General features: G+C 32.2%; 1 long non-coding RNA gene across 2 annotated transcripts in view; it reads left to right on the top strand.

Moving 5' to 3' along the window:
- Window positions 1,099-15,215, top strand: part of LOC106508831 — a 227,785-nt gene continuing 213,668 nt past the window's right edge. For both annotated transcript variants that reach the window (XR_001305904.2, XR_002342540.1), the window contains exon 1: window positions 1,099-1,868. This is a non-coding gene — a long non-coding RNA (uncharacterized LOC106508831). The remainder of the gene's footprint in view (window positions 1,869-15,215) is intronic.

A 15,215-nucleotide genomic window follows, 5' to 3' on the forward strand; every position in this document is an offset into this window, starting at 1 on the left:
TTCAGGGTAAAAAGTTATAGATTGGTGAGGTTTTTTTCTCAACACTTTAAATATTTCACTCTACTCTCCTTTGCTTGCATGGTTACTGAACAGAAGTAGGACAAAATTGTTAACTTTGTTCCCCTGTGGATAAGATGATTTTTTTCCCTGTGCCTCTTTCAGTTTTTTTATTTTTTTTATTTTTTTGTAATTTGAAAATGATATGCCTAGGTGTAAGTTGTTGGCATTTATTCCACTTGGTATTTTTTTGAAATTTTTGGATCTGTGGTATGGTATCTGACTTAGGAAAATCTCAGTCTGTTTTTTTTTTTATTTATTTATTTTTTAAATGTATTTCTTATTGTTATTTCCCCCAATACACTTTTTTTTCCCCACTGTACAGCATGGGAACCCAGTTACACATACATGTATACATAACTTTTTCTCCCATTGTCATGCTCCGTTGTAAACATCTAGATGAAGTTCTCAGAGCTACACAGCAGGATCTCATTGTTAATCCATTCCAAAAGCAATAGTTTGCATCTGTTAACCCCAAGCTCCCAATCTATCGCACTCCCTCCCTCTCCCCCTGGGCAACCACAAGTCTATTCTCCAAGTCCATGATTTTCTTTTCTGTGGAAAGGTTCATTTGTGCTGTATATTAGATACCAGATATGAGTGATATCATATGGTATTTGTCTTTCTGATTTCATTCAGTATGAGAGTCTCATGGATGGAACTAGAGATTCTCAGTCTTTGTTTTAAAATGCTTTTTCTTTTTCTTCTCCTTTTGCTATTCAAATTATACATGTATTACACATTTTGTGGTTGTCACACAGTTCTTGGATACTTTGGAGTTTTTTGGGTTTTTTCTCTCTCTTTTCTTTCAATCTCTTTGTTTTTCAGATTTAGAGGTTTCTATTGAGATACCTTCAAACAAAAGGATTCTTTCCTCAGCTGTGTCTAATCTACTACTGAGCCTGTTAAAGGCACTCTTCATTTTTGTTACAGTGGTTTTTTTTTTTTTTAATCTGTTTGTTTTTTTTTTTGTTTATTTTATTTTATTTCTAGCATTCATTTTTGGTTCTTAGGGTTTTCATCTCTCTAGTGACTTTGTTATCAGTTCCTACAAACTCTCCATTCTATCAGTTAGAACAGTTAGCATATTAATCATACCTGTTTTTAATTCCCACTCAGATAATTCCAAGATTCCTCAATGTCTGGTTCTAATGTTTTCTCTGTCTCTTCTATTTTTTTTTTCTTTTGGTTTTCCTTGTAATTTTTTTCTTGACATGACATACTGGATAAAAGGAACTGCCTTAAATGGGCTTATAGTTATGTGATGGTGAAATGTTGGGGGAGGGGATATTCCATATCTCTGTAATTATGTCTCAGTGTTTTAGTGAGCCTTTGTGAACCTTATAACTGTATTTGATTGTGTTCTCTCACATTAAGTGGAAGAGGATAGCTAGGGTGGGCTATATGTGAGAAATTCTCTTCTGCCAGATAGAAGACTAGAGCTGACTAGACATGGTTATTTCCTTCCCCCCAGGTGAGTTAAACTTCCATGATATCCCAGCCAGTTGGGCTCTGCTTAATTAATTTCTCCTGAGGGTGAGGCTTCTTAAGAAGAGTGGAATGCCCCAGCATATTTCAAAATGGTTTCTCTTCCCATCTTCTTTGGGAAGTAAGAGAGGATTTTTCTCTGATATTCACTGTAAGGACTTGGTTGAGCTCTTGGAAATAATTCTCACGAAACTGGGTCCCCCCCTGGAATTCTTAAATCTCAGATTTATCCATGCTGAGCCTCAGCAGTTCATCACAGTTCTTGTTTTCCTACTCTGCAATGGTTCCCCTGCACTGGTTTCAGCTCCTGAGTCTCTGTTCAGGTAAGTTTTTATTTTTTTGTATATGACTGTTGGTCTCTTCAATCTTGGGAGATTCCTTTAGCCCAGCATCCTAACCTCTCTTCAGGCTCTTTTAAGATGTGTTGCTTTTTTCAGATTAATAATAAGAATTTTACTTGTATGTGGGTAAGACTGAGTGGGAGCTTCTATGCTTCTTATATACAGAACCAAAAATCAATCAGCATGTTTTACTCTTGACTTGGAATGGAAAACCAAATAGCATTTCAGAAAACTATAATAAAATTCACAGTGTTTGTAAAATATTGTTGTGAACCATGTTATAAAAAGCTTAATAAGCTCTGCTCTGCTCTAATTTGGTAGGTAAATTGGGAGAAAAAACATTAAGTAGTACTAACACTGTGTTTTTTTTCTTTTCCATCCTTTTTCATCATTGCCAACCTAAGGGGCTGGCACATTCTTAATACTTCAACCCTATCCTTAATTCCTATGTTCCAAACTTAAACAGAAGCAGAAACAAGGATTCAAAGACAAGACCAACTTGTTTGCAGGAGAGGCAGATTTTTATAATTTATATGACTCCCTGAGTGTCTACTCTATCATATATTTCAAGCACAACAATCCTGAAAATCTATATTTATTGAACATATTATAGAGATGATAAATGTTCAACTAATAAAAATACATTATTTCAGATAATTTTCAGGAACTGTCTATGATGAGATATATTATTATACTGAAAAGGTAAATAAATGATAACATTTCAAGAAAGAAAAAAGTATAATAGAATATCCAGGGATTATAATTTCAGATTTGAATGGAAACAGAGATTCAGATAATTATAAGAATTTTTTTTTTCCAAATCTTGGCTCAGCTATCCCTTCTCATATATTTTTTTATTTTTGTGGCAAGGTGGCTTGGAGCCAGTCTTTTCTTTCCTATTAACCTCAGAGCCAATGCCCTGAGGTTAATAGAAAAGGAAGAGAATACCTCTTCCCAGTCACAGAAGCAATTTTCAGAGTGCTTTTGGTTGCTTTGGATCACATGTTCTTCTCTACACTTGCAATGAGTTTGAGGAATGGAGTATTCTAATGAGTTAGAGGGAGCTATAGCCACAGCTCAACCACTGGTGCAGTAGAGACACTTTTACCTAAATTACACCAGTTTAATTAGGGAGGTATATTACTCAAAGTAAAATCTACTGGCTAAAAACAAGAAAACTGTTAAGATAGTTTTCAGGGGGCAGTTACTGTAAGATTGTGTATTAAACTCAAGCAAATATGTTTTTGCATATATGAATTAGCACAACTATCATAATGATATATTGCTATTAGAAGAGTCACCAAGATTATATATTCAAAGCTCAAAATTCAGCGAGAGCTCCGTTTTATCCTTTCTCTTCATACTTAATTTCTTCACTTAGAGCTTGAATTTCTTCTGATTAAAAAATAAAGTCCTGCCAACAAATCATAGATCATAGTTAACTTGGGACTATAAATTAAAATATGACTGTGGCAAATAAAAGATACATAGAAATTCAAATCTATGAAAGTTAATTTTAATGTTTCAATTTTTATTGAAATATTTATTTATATCATATATTGACCTAGTTGTGACAACGGGTACATAATCTTCATCTGAACCACTGCTAAAAATGTTGAATAAGAAATATGTATTGAAATAATATATATTATTATTAAGTCAACAAAGTAAATATCAATCATAGTTAAGGACAGTCAATCAACAAAGTAAATATAAAAAACAAAACTAAAAAGCTGATCTAGAAAACTGAAATGTTAAAAATCAAGTAGCTTTCATCTGGGAAACAACCTCTGGGATAATTACATGGAGGAAATGTGCATGCAGAAAGTTAATTTGGAAGGGTTCAAGTTGTCAGTAATTGTCTGCAAGTGAAAGAAGCAAGGTTGAGAAGGATAATATGGGCCATCTCGGAGTCACTGGAAAACAACAAAACTTAATGTCACAATGGAGTTCTAGAGCTAAAATAGACTTGCAAAATTGGCCTGAATTGAGGCAAATAGTATGCTCATTCAATATCATGCATATTGATCAGTCTTTGGATATGTAATGCATCAGAAAATTGATCTGACCTTGGATGAAGTACCTTCCTTCAGCTGAGGGCAATCTTTATGAAGGGGGATGAAATGCAATGTGTTATCTGATAATATGTCCAACAGCTGGGAAAATGAATTTCAGTCCAGCATTTAGGTTGGTGGTAGAAAAAAGTAAGGCTCTTGGCAGTGCTCTCAGTACCCTCTGGAACTTAAGTATTAATGAGAAAACAGCACAAAATTATTGCTATTAAAAAAAAATAATTTCTTCAGCAAGACAATGAAGACACTCAAAAGATTACCTATTTTAAAATGAGAATAAACATGTCCCAAGCATGACAGTTTTGGTACCCTAAATACAACAGTTTGTGTCACACAGCACTCATTTGAATTGATGGAGGAAAAAAAAATAAATGAAATTCATTTGTTCTTTAGAAAGAGATCTAACTGAAAAAGCTTCAAGTTCTTTCTGACCCTGTTTTTCTAATTCACATAATTTAAACAGTCCTCTCTTTTTAATTTTCTGGTGTGTGCTTTTCAGGACCATGCTTTTCTTAATGTATTCTGTATGTCCTAATGGGCACAACATAGAGAAAATTAGGATCCATAAAATATATAATACAAGTACACATTTTAGCTAAAAATACTCAAGACTTCCAATAATCCAAAACAAATAGTACAGAACTACACTAGGGATCACTTAAAGGTCAATTTTCAATATCATGTGCTTTTAGACCAAGCAAAGTAAATATAATGTTCTTGCACTTATTAAGCTAGGACAGTTTAAACATGAGGCACGAACCAATTAGATCTGTCTGTAGTACATTATCATTAAAAACAGTAATTATTTTACTGCTGAGTGAATTGGTAAATTGCTCCCGACCTGCTTTCCCATTTATTCCTAAGACAGGACAGATTGCTATTGTTTTCCTAAGGATTTTATCCAGTATATTGTCCTCAGTGCAATAAACCTGAACTCTGAATGAAATTATCCCAATAATTTATGAGGCTCTGTCTTTATGGAGCCATGTCGTTGAGTAGCCAATTTCAAAACCCCAAAAATGTCTGTTACTGCTCTATTTATTTCACTATAAATCAAAAATTGTTTCTCAGTATTTTCTTTCAAAGATTATCAGCCTCTTAATCACAGAAAAGATCTGAAACATGCTCTACATTCTTAACTGAAAACTAGGAACACTTTCATTAGGAAGCTCATTCCAATAAAATTTGTGTTCTTTAATGCAGTTTTTCATGGGCAATTCACTGTATCTATTGTTTGCATTTTGAAGATGTAGCAATGACTATTTGTAATTGAAAAATTAACCTGATAGCAACCTTGATATGTTATAGATTTGTGATTTCCCCTAAAATCAAGTGATGGCATTAAACCAATATTTTAATGTTGTGAACATATGTCTATTTCAACGATATATACAGAAATCATAATGTGGGTATATTTCCATGAAAAACAACTTTGTTTGAACACTGTTTTAGAAATGACTTGAGAGAAAGTTCATTCCAAGTCCCAAGGGACTGGTAAAGTCTCCAGGTGAGGCCTTATCCTTCCAAAGGAGAAGGCAGATCTTGACAAGAAACCAAAGCACCGACAAATTGTCTATGGCATGCGGTGTGAGGAGACTTCCAAAATAAAAGAGACCTGTATAGACAAGTATTGAAGCTTGACTATTTCTGTGGAAGTTTCTGCAGACTTTTTTTTATAGTTAGCTGAAGGAAGAAAGAAACTTGTTTCTTTGAAGTCCTTCTGAAAACCCCTAAATGCCTAAGAGATAGACCCCCACACTTGTTATTTAAATGGTAACCTTTTCTTGACAACAAGTAAATTGCTGTCATAAGCTCATATTCTTTACAATTCACAGAAAAGGTTTTTTTGTTGTTGTTTAAATGAAATTTCTTTGTTGATATTTGCTTGGGGAAAAAAAAGGTGGAAGGACTTAAAGTCAAAAATGGTATAGATTAGTTTGGTAATTTCTTTTCAGTATCAAGAAGGATGTGAGATTTGCTAGTATGCTTGAGAAGTGGAAAGCATTCCGGGTAGAGGAATGATGTATAAAGGCTCTGAAAGCAGAAAATCATTCAGATTATTTAAGGACTGAAAAAGATCAGTAATTCTGGAGTTGAGTACTTGGAAGTAGAGTTGGAGTTATGTGGGAGTCCCACCACCAAGGTATTTATATGCTCTGATTAGTTCATGCTTTATTTGAAGGATATATAGGATGTATATTGTGATACAGTGTTTCAGCTTTTTAATATTTGGGAATTTTGTTTATGATGCTATATCTACATTGATTTATTGTACATATGGTTCTTTTTTCAGGCCAGTAAGATAGGACATTTCATACTAACTACCTCAAAGAGTGACATACAAAACTCAGAACTTAAAAATAAGTCATTTTTGGCCGTTGCATTTCAAAAAGAAAGGAAAAATCTAGATACAAGGAGAATGTATGCTAATGCAAAGAAGGTATTTTGAGTGTCTTGGGCTATGACAAACTTCTTTATGTAGGGTTTGGTATATGAAGAGAAATATCAGATGAAATGGAGATGTAACACAGAGAGAAGGTCACCTAAAGAAGCTCTGGCAGTGGTCAAGGTGAGGAGGATGTAGCAGTGGCCTGTTGGTCCTGTGTTATTGTCTGAAGGCTGGATGAGAGGATATTTGTCTTTGTCTTGCCTTATGTCCACTTTGATGCCCTTAAAATTGTCAGTTGACATGAACTGTTAATCCCCCATGTGGCCCTATGTTAGTGGGACATAGGATATAAGCTACTTGAACTGAGATGAACCCAGAGGAAGGCCCAACTTGGGATTGATTTCACTAAATAAAATTGGTCTTGTTATTTTCTAAAGGCCTTCCAAGGACACATTGCTCATATCCCCGTGGGTTTTCAAAATACCACTAGGCCAAGAAATACAACTTCTTTATACCCTTAGTAATAAGAGAGAAGCATCAAGACATAATGCAAGGGAGTTCCCCTTGTGGCTCAGTGGTAATGTACCCAACTAGTACCCATGAGGATGCAGGTTCAAACCCTGGCCTCACTCAGTGGATTTCTGGCATTGCCGTGAACTGTGGTGTAGGTCTCAAATGTGGCTTGGATCCAGCATTGCTATGGCATAGGCCAGCAGCAGCTCCAATTTGACCCCTAGCCTGGGAACTTCCATATGCTGTATCTGCGACCCTAAAAAGAAAAAGAAAAAAAAAAAAAAGATATAGTGCTTGGAAATTACTTCTGTGTTCTATTTAATCACAGCCATCTAATTTTTTTTCTAATCTTTACTATGATCTATTTCCCTCAGAAATCAGAATCTAAGAGGCAAAAGTAATGCCTCCTAATGTAAATTCTGAATATGACATGTTGAAATTATTGGCAATAGCATATATTTTCATTATAAAGTATATCTGTAGACAATATAGGGAGGGAACAAACATATAAAATAGTAGAACATAAACATGGTATTTGCAAATGATACTTAAAGAATGTTATTCTCTAAAGTATGCAACAGAGCTATTTCAGTCATACATTTTTAAGTGTTAAAATAACCTTTCAAAAACTTTCCTATAAAGAGCAAAGATTTCTCAGAACTTGACTGTGAGTGAGTATATTTTAAAATGTCTGTTAGCAGAAGAAAAACAGAACAGTCTGTTTTAGCCCCACCGCATTTAAGATGTTACCTGTTCATTTGACTAAAATTTGAAACCACTGAATTACTGTATCAGACAATTAATATCGTTTTTTTCCTGCCCCCTTTTACACACAGTGAAATATACACCCTAAGTGTAAAATTCAGTGAATGTTGATTTACATATAACCTTATATAACTGCACACTTCAGTCATGCTGTAGAATATGCACATCACTCCAAAAACTTTGCTTGTGCTTCTCCTTACTGTTATTCCCAACACAGCATTGGCAACCAGTATACTGATTAGTTTTTTTCCTAAGGTAGGTTAGTTTTGTCTGTTAACTTCATATAACTGAAGTGTTATCTTATGTATATACAGCTTTGGCTTTTGCTACTCTACTAAGTTCTCTTTAATTTTCATGTATGTCATTGCATGTATCAGTAGTTTATTCCCTTTTGTTGCTTGGTAGTGATGTATGGTAGGCATGCAATATATTCACTTTTCTGTTGCTGGACCTCAGGGTTTTTTTGAGTTATCGTAATTACGTCTTTAATTATTACAAATATCTTTGTGTGTATATTTCTAGTTCTCTTGATTAAATAGCTAAAAGCAAAATTGCCAGATAATGAAGAATACATTGAACTTTAATAAAAATTAAAAAGCCACTTGTTTTCTCAAGTGGTTGCACAATTTTATACTCTCACCATAGTTTGAGGAGAGCTCAGGATATTCCACATCCTTGCTAATACCAACACTTGAGGTGAATATTTCTGTCTCTTTTATTTTAACCATGCTAGAGCATTTGAAATAGTATCTAATTGTAGTGTTTATTTGCATTCCCAGTAATAATCATGAATTATACTGACTTTTGAACCTGGAAACATTTTTACATTCATAGAGTAGATCTCACATGGTAATGAGATATTATCTTTCAACATATGCATTCGATTTACTAATATCTTTTTAATGAATTTAATTTTGTGTCAGTATCTGTTAGGGGGCTGTCTATACCTTTCTTGATAAGCTTGTGCAAGGTTTTGATATGAAGTTCAAGCTGGACTCATAAAATGGGTTGTGAATTTTACTTCCTTTTTTATTTTCTGAAAGACTATATGATATCAGTGTTTCTTAAATATTTTAGAAAATTCAACAGTGTACCAATGCAGTTTGAAGTCATCTTTTTGGGAAAATTCTGTGTTTTTTTCTTTTTCAAATTAAAGTATAGTTGACTTACAATATGTGTCAGTTTCAGGTGTGTAGGGAAGTGATTCAGTTACACATGTATGAATTTTTTTCAGATTATTTTCCATTATAGGTTATTATAAGATATTGAGTATAGTTTCCTGTGATATACAGTAAATCTTTATTGCTAACCTATTTTACATATAGTAGTTTGTTTCTGTTAGTTTCGTATTCCCAATTTATCCCTTCCTCACTCCCTCCCTCCCTTTCCCCTTTGGTAACCATAAGTTTGTTTTACATGTGAATCTGTTCTGTTTTGTATATAGATTCATTTATATTTTTTACATTCTACATATAAGCGATATCATATAATATTTGTCTTCCTCTGTCTCATTTACTTAGTGTAATATTCTCTAGGTCCATTTATGTTTCTCCAAATGGTAACACTTTGTTCTTTTGTTTATTGCTGAGTAATATTCTCTCTCTCTCTGTATATATATAAAATATATGTGTGTGTATGTAAATACACATATGTATGTATGTGTATATATATATATATATTTACCACATCTTTTTCATTAAAATTTACTTTGATAGATAAGAATTAATTGGATTTTTTTTTTTTACCTTTTCCTCAGTTTTGACAAGTTGTGTTTTCTAAAGAATCTGTCTATTTAAGTTATTAGATTTATTAGCATAAAGTTCATAATAGTCTCATTGTCCTTTTATGGTCTGTAAAATTTGCATTAATATTTCTTCATGCTCCTAATATTGTATTTTGAGCTTTGTCTTTTGTTCTAAAACAGTCATCCAAGGATTTCTAAACTTACATAACCCATAAGAAAAAAATACCAAAACACAGCTTTTAACGCCAATTTTGTCCTGTAATTACTTTTTTTTATTTTAATTGTATTGGCTTTTGTTTCCTTCCTTCTGTTTACTTTGGGCTTTATTTTCTCATTTTCTAGACTTGAATTCATAGCTTTCATCAATACACCTTTTTTCTCCCTAATAGGAGCATTGAAGCTGTACATTGTCATACATGTATCACTTTACCAGCAATCTACAAATTGTTTTATTTTCATTGTCATGCCCTTAAAATTATTTTCTAATTTCTCTTGTAATACTTTGACCTATTAGTTATTTAATAATCAGTTATTGACTTCCCAAATATCTGGATATTCTTAATTCCACACTTGTCAGAGAATGTATAATATTACCTTTCGAAATATATATTTTATGGTTTACATTATGATCTGTCTTCATTTTCTATGCAAACTTGAAATTTTTATTGTGCTGTTTTTCAAATATTTTATGTCCTTAATAAATTTTGACTAGGCTCACTATCATTTAAAAAGTAAGTGTCATTAAAATATCCAGCTATGTATGTAGATGTGTCTATGGCTCCTTTTATTTAAGCCAGTTTTTGCTTCATGTGTTTTGACACTCTGTCATTAAGTGTGAAAATATTGTTATGTCTTACTGATGAATTGACCCTTTTATCAATATAAAATGTCCTCACTTCTCTCTGGTAATAGTCTGAGTCTCAAAGTATATTTTGTCAAAAGTAACATAGCCAGAGTAGCTTCCTTGTGTTTAATGTTCACATACTATATCTTTTGTCTTCTTGCTTTCAACATCTTTGTGCTTAGCATTTGATCTATATTTCTTGTAGGCAGCATGCAGTTGTATATTACTTTTTATTATCCTGTCTCTGTCTTTTAATTGGAGTCTTTAGTCTATTTACATACAATGTAATTAGTAATATGACTGTTTAATTCTAATAGTTTTTGCTCACTATTTCTCTTTTTCTGCTTATTCTGGATTTTTAAATATTTTCTAATATTCCATCTTAACCTCCTCACTTGAAATTATAGTTTTATATTTTGTACCTTTTTAGTGTTTATTCTTGAACATTAACTTATTCCACACTAATTAGGAGTGACAATGTGTAAGTTATTTTTAAATGTGAGAAACTTAAGAATAAAATCTCATTTGAACTCACATTGTTCTTTTGCTATTGATGATAAATGTATTACACATTCATACATGATAAGATCCATTATAAAATATTTTTTGAATCCACATGCTTTTAGTTTGCAATTTATTATTTCCTTTAGCCTAAAAAATATTTTAAAATACTAATGGCGTATGGTTTCTGAAGGTGACTGCTTTCAACTATGATGTCTTTATTTTTCTTACTTTTTGTAGAATATTTGTGATGACTATAGAATATGAGATTTTTTTTGAGATATTTTTCAAAGTTCTTTTGGCTTTGGTGTGTGAGAAAATAGTCATCATTAGATTCTACATATAGGAAATCATATGGTGTTTGACTTTCTCTAGTTTATTCCATTTAACGTAATCCCCTCAAAGGTTCATCCATGTTATATCAAATGGCAAGATTTCATTCATTATGGCTGAATAATGTTCCACTATGCATATGTGTGTATGTATTTATATATACATCACATTTTCTATGTCAATTCATTTGTCAGTGTATACATAGTTTCCATATCTTGGCTACTGTAAATAATGCTGCAGTGAATGGGAGGGTGCATAAATTTTGAATTGGTGTTTTGTTTCTCTTCAGATAAATATCTGGAATTAGAATTGCTGTATCATATGATAGTTCTGGTTTTAAATTTTTGAGGAATAACCATGCTCTTTTCCACTGTGGCTATACCAATTTACATTCCCACCAACAGTGTGCAAAGGATCCCTTTTTTTCCACATCCTCATTAGAACTGTTTCTAGTTTTTTTATAATAGTCATTAGCAAAATGGTAACAGGTGAAGATCAATGATGTAAAAATTAATGATGTAAAGCAACTTTCATGCACCTACTGGTCATCTGTTATGTCTTCTTTGCAGAAATGTTCATTCAGATCTTCTGCCCATATTTGGTTTTATTTATTTATTTATTTTTTGCTATTGAGTTGAATGAGCTTTTTAATATTTTTGGATATTAACCCCTTATCAGATAGTATGATTGACAAATATTTTCCTCTCATTCAATAGATTACTTTTTTATTAAGGGTTTCCTTTGCTGTGCAGAAGGTTTTTAGTTCTATGTGGTCACACTTAATTTGCTTTTACTTTTATTGCTTTTGCTTTGAATGTCAATAAATAATTGCCAAGACCTATGTGAAGGAGCTTACTGTCTATGTTTTCTTCTAGGAGTTTTATGATTTCACGTCTCATGTTCAAGTCCTTAATCCATTTGGATTTAATTTTTGTGTATGGTGTGAGATAGTGGTCCAGTTTCATTCTTTTCCATGTGTCTAACCAAATATTCCCAACATTACTTATTGGATAGTGTTTTTATTCTATTGAATATTCTTGACTCTTTTGTCATAATTTGAACATTTATGTATGAGTTTGGCTCTCTGTTACACTGATTTATGTATGTGTGTGTGTATAATACCATACAGAGAGTGTGGTACCTCTAGCTTTGTTAAGATTGCTTTGGCTATTTAGGGTCTTTTGTGTTTCCATACAAATCTTAGGAATATTTGTTCTACTGATCTGAAAAATACCATTGGAGTTTTTTTAGGAATTGCATTGAGTCTATAGATTGCTTTGGGTAGTATGGACTTTGTAACATTTTTCCAATCCATGAGCATGGGCTGTCTTTCCATTTATTTGTGACTTCAATTTCTTTCATCAATGTCTTTAACAGTTTTCAATTTATGGGTCTTTCAACTCTTTGGTTAAATTTATTCCTAGGCATTTTACTATTTTTAATGCAATTGTTGCTGGGATTGTTTTTTAAATTTCTATTTTATAGTTCATAATTAGTGTATAGAAATGAAACCGATTTTTATTTGTTGCTATTGTATCCTACAACTTTACTGAATTTATTAGTTCAAACTTTTTGTTTGTCTGATGTGATGATAAATGGAACTGTTTCCCTACTTTCTCTTTCTGACCTTTTATTATTCATTGGACTTCCCTGTGGCCTACAGCATAACTACTCAGTGCTGTCTCTTGTCACATATGACCTTTATTATGTTTAGGTACTACTTTATTGAGTTTTTAAATAACAAATGGATATTAAAATTTGTCATTTTCCCATACATTTATTGAAATGATTATATGACTCTTGTACTTCATCTTGTTAATGTAGTGTATCACATTGACTGATTTGTGGATGTTGGTCGATCCTTGCATTCCTGAAATAAACTCCCTTTGATCATGGTCTATGATCTGTTTTTATGATGTTTCCTAGTATTTTCTTGGATTTCTCCATTTATATTCATCAGGGATATTGGCTTGTAATTTTTTTTCTTGTGGCATCCTTGTCTAATGTCATCAGGGTAATTCTGGATTCATAAATGGATTTAGAGTTCCTTCTATTTTTTTGGAAGAGTTTGAGAAGGATTGGTATTATTTGGATGCTTGATAAAATTCACCAGTGAAACTGCCTGCTTCTAGACTTTTTTAAAAAAAAAAAAACCTCCCACAATCTCTTTATTAGTAATTGGTTTAGATTACTAGATTTTCTATTTCATCATGAATCTGTCTTGGTGGGTCATGTTTTTAGGAATTTATTCATCTAGGTTATACAGTTTGTTAGTATGTAATATATTTTACATAGAAATATACTTTTAGCTCCAAGCAGATGTGCTATTTTCTAATTATAAAATGTTTCTGGTAATGCTTTTAATATAAATGATTGGACTTTGTAGTTATGTTTTTTGAGTATGGATTACCATCTAGTCACTAAAATAGGTACTTGATATCTAATGCAGGGTTTTTTTTTAAAAAAAACTTTATGCCTGAATTATTTATCTATAAAACAGGGCTAAAAACCATCCCTACTTTGTAGGGTTTTGAGGATTTAATAGCTAAATACATGCAAGGTCATTGGATCATGCTTTGCACAAAAGTAAACATGAATTATACTGAAATTAAAAGTTTTGTTATTTATATCTTAAAACTTTTGTGGATAGCTACCATTTTTAAAAAATCCCATCAGCCCCTCCTCCATAAATACCTGAAACAAATTATTTACCATTTATTTCCTAGCAAATGTATATCCATTTTAAACGCAGCCTATTAAAACAAAACAAAACAAAAAACAAAACTGTACTCTCCATTCCAAAATAATACTTCTACTATTTTTTGATTTGTATGTGCTAAAGCTGTATTTATATGATGCCTGCGATCTAGAGAATTTCTTATTTCCCCTGTACTTTTTCATCCTTGATGCCAGTTAGACCCATATTTTGCATCAAATCTATTTTTCCTGTAAGTCTTGTTAGCCCTTAGTGCCTGTTAAGTAAGAGAGTACAAAAACTTGTTTTGATAACTTCTAGTCTTTCCAGATATGAAAACTCCAAATGTATAAAATATATTCAGTATACTCCCATTGAATGAAAGATAATATCTACCTTCTCTATCCTAGCAATCAATAGCCAAAAAAACCTAACTATTTTGAGGAGCTGTCTAGTAGTTATTTAATATAACAGTTAACATTTATAAGTAATTATTACATATTCATCACAGAAATCCATGGAAACCTCAACTACTAATACCTGCATTTCATGCTGAATGAAATAAAATAGTGTACATAGTGTCTAATGACATAGACTTTAGCTTCTTAATTCCCTTTGCCCCAGTTTCTTTACTTTTAATCAAGTAGATGATAATTACACCTATTTAATAAAGTTTTTTTCAGAGTTTGGTATATTAGTATATTCAGCATGCTTTCAATTGTGCCTGGTATGCAGTAACTTTTCAATAAGTGGTAGGACTTATGTTTTTGGAAGGGTAATAATGGATATTAATGTCAGGACTGAGATATGGAACCCAGAAACCTGATACCAGAGCCCAAAACCACCATTATTATGCTCTAGTCTCTCTCTCAGAAGGATTGAAGACAACACTCCAGAATTTTTCACCTCTTACATCTCCCTTAAGTAAACCATTTGACCTAAGCACCTTTATTTTTTGACCTCACAGTAAACTTTGTCTCCTTCACTTGGGTGCTATTTACTCATATCCTTCGGCTCTGCTTATAATTCTTCCATGGAGGCTTCTATAATACATTTCCCCCATCTTGCTATATAATTTTCCTCATCTTCAAATTTGAATAATCACCCTAAAGAGCAAATAATCAATATATATGAGTTCCATTTCTCTCTTTATAGTCCATATAAATGTCCATTTATTTTCAAATCCGTGATAGTATTTTAGTTGCATTATGGATATATCACATTTAAATGTCACAAGTTTATCTGCACAGATCATGTGTGTATATAATCCAACTTGTTTATGAACACGTTGAAGGCAGTGATTTTTTTCCTTTTTTTGTTATATCTATTGCATTCTGTACAGTGATACCAACATTGGAGTCATTATTAAATACCTATTTATAGTTAGTAATATTCAAGTATATTTGGCTAAATTGACAACTAATATTGATTTATATTTGTTATACATTAATTCTTAGAGGAATTCCACATTGT

This window comes from Sus scrofa, chromosome 1 (genome assembly GCF_000003025.6).
Source record: "Sus scrofa isolate TJ Tabasco breed Duroc chromosome 1, Sscrofa11.1, whole genome shotgun sequence".
Classification (NCBI taxonomy): Eukaryota; Metazoa; Chordata; class Mammalia; order Artiodactyla; family Suidae; genus Sus; species Sus scrofa.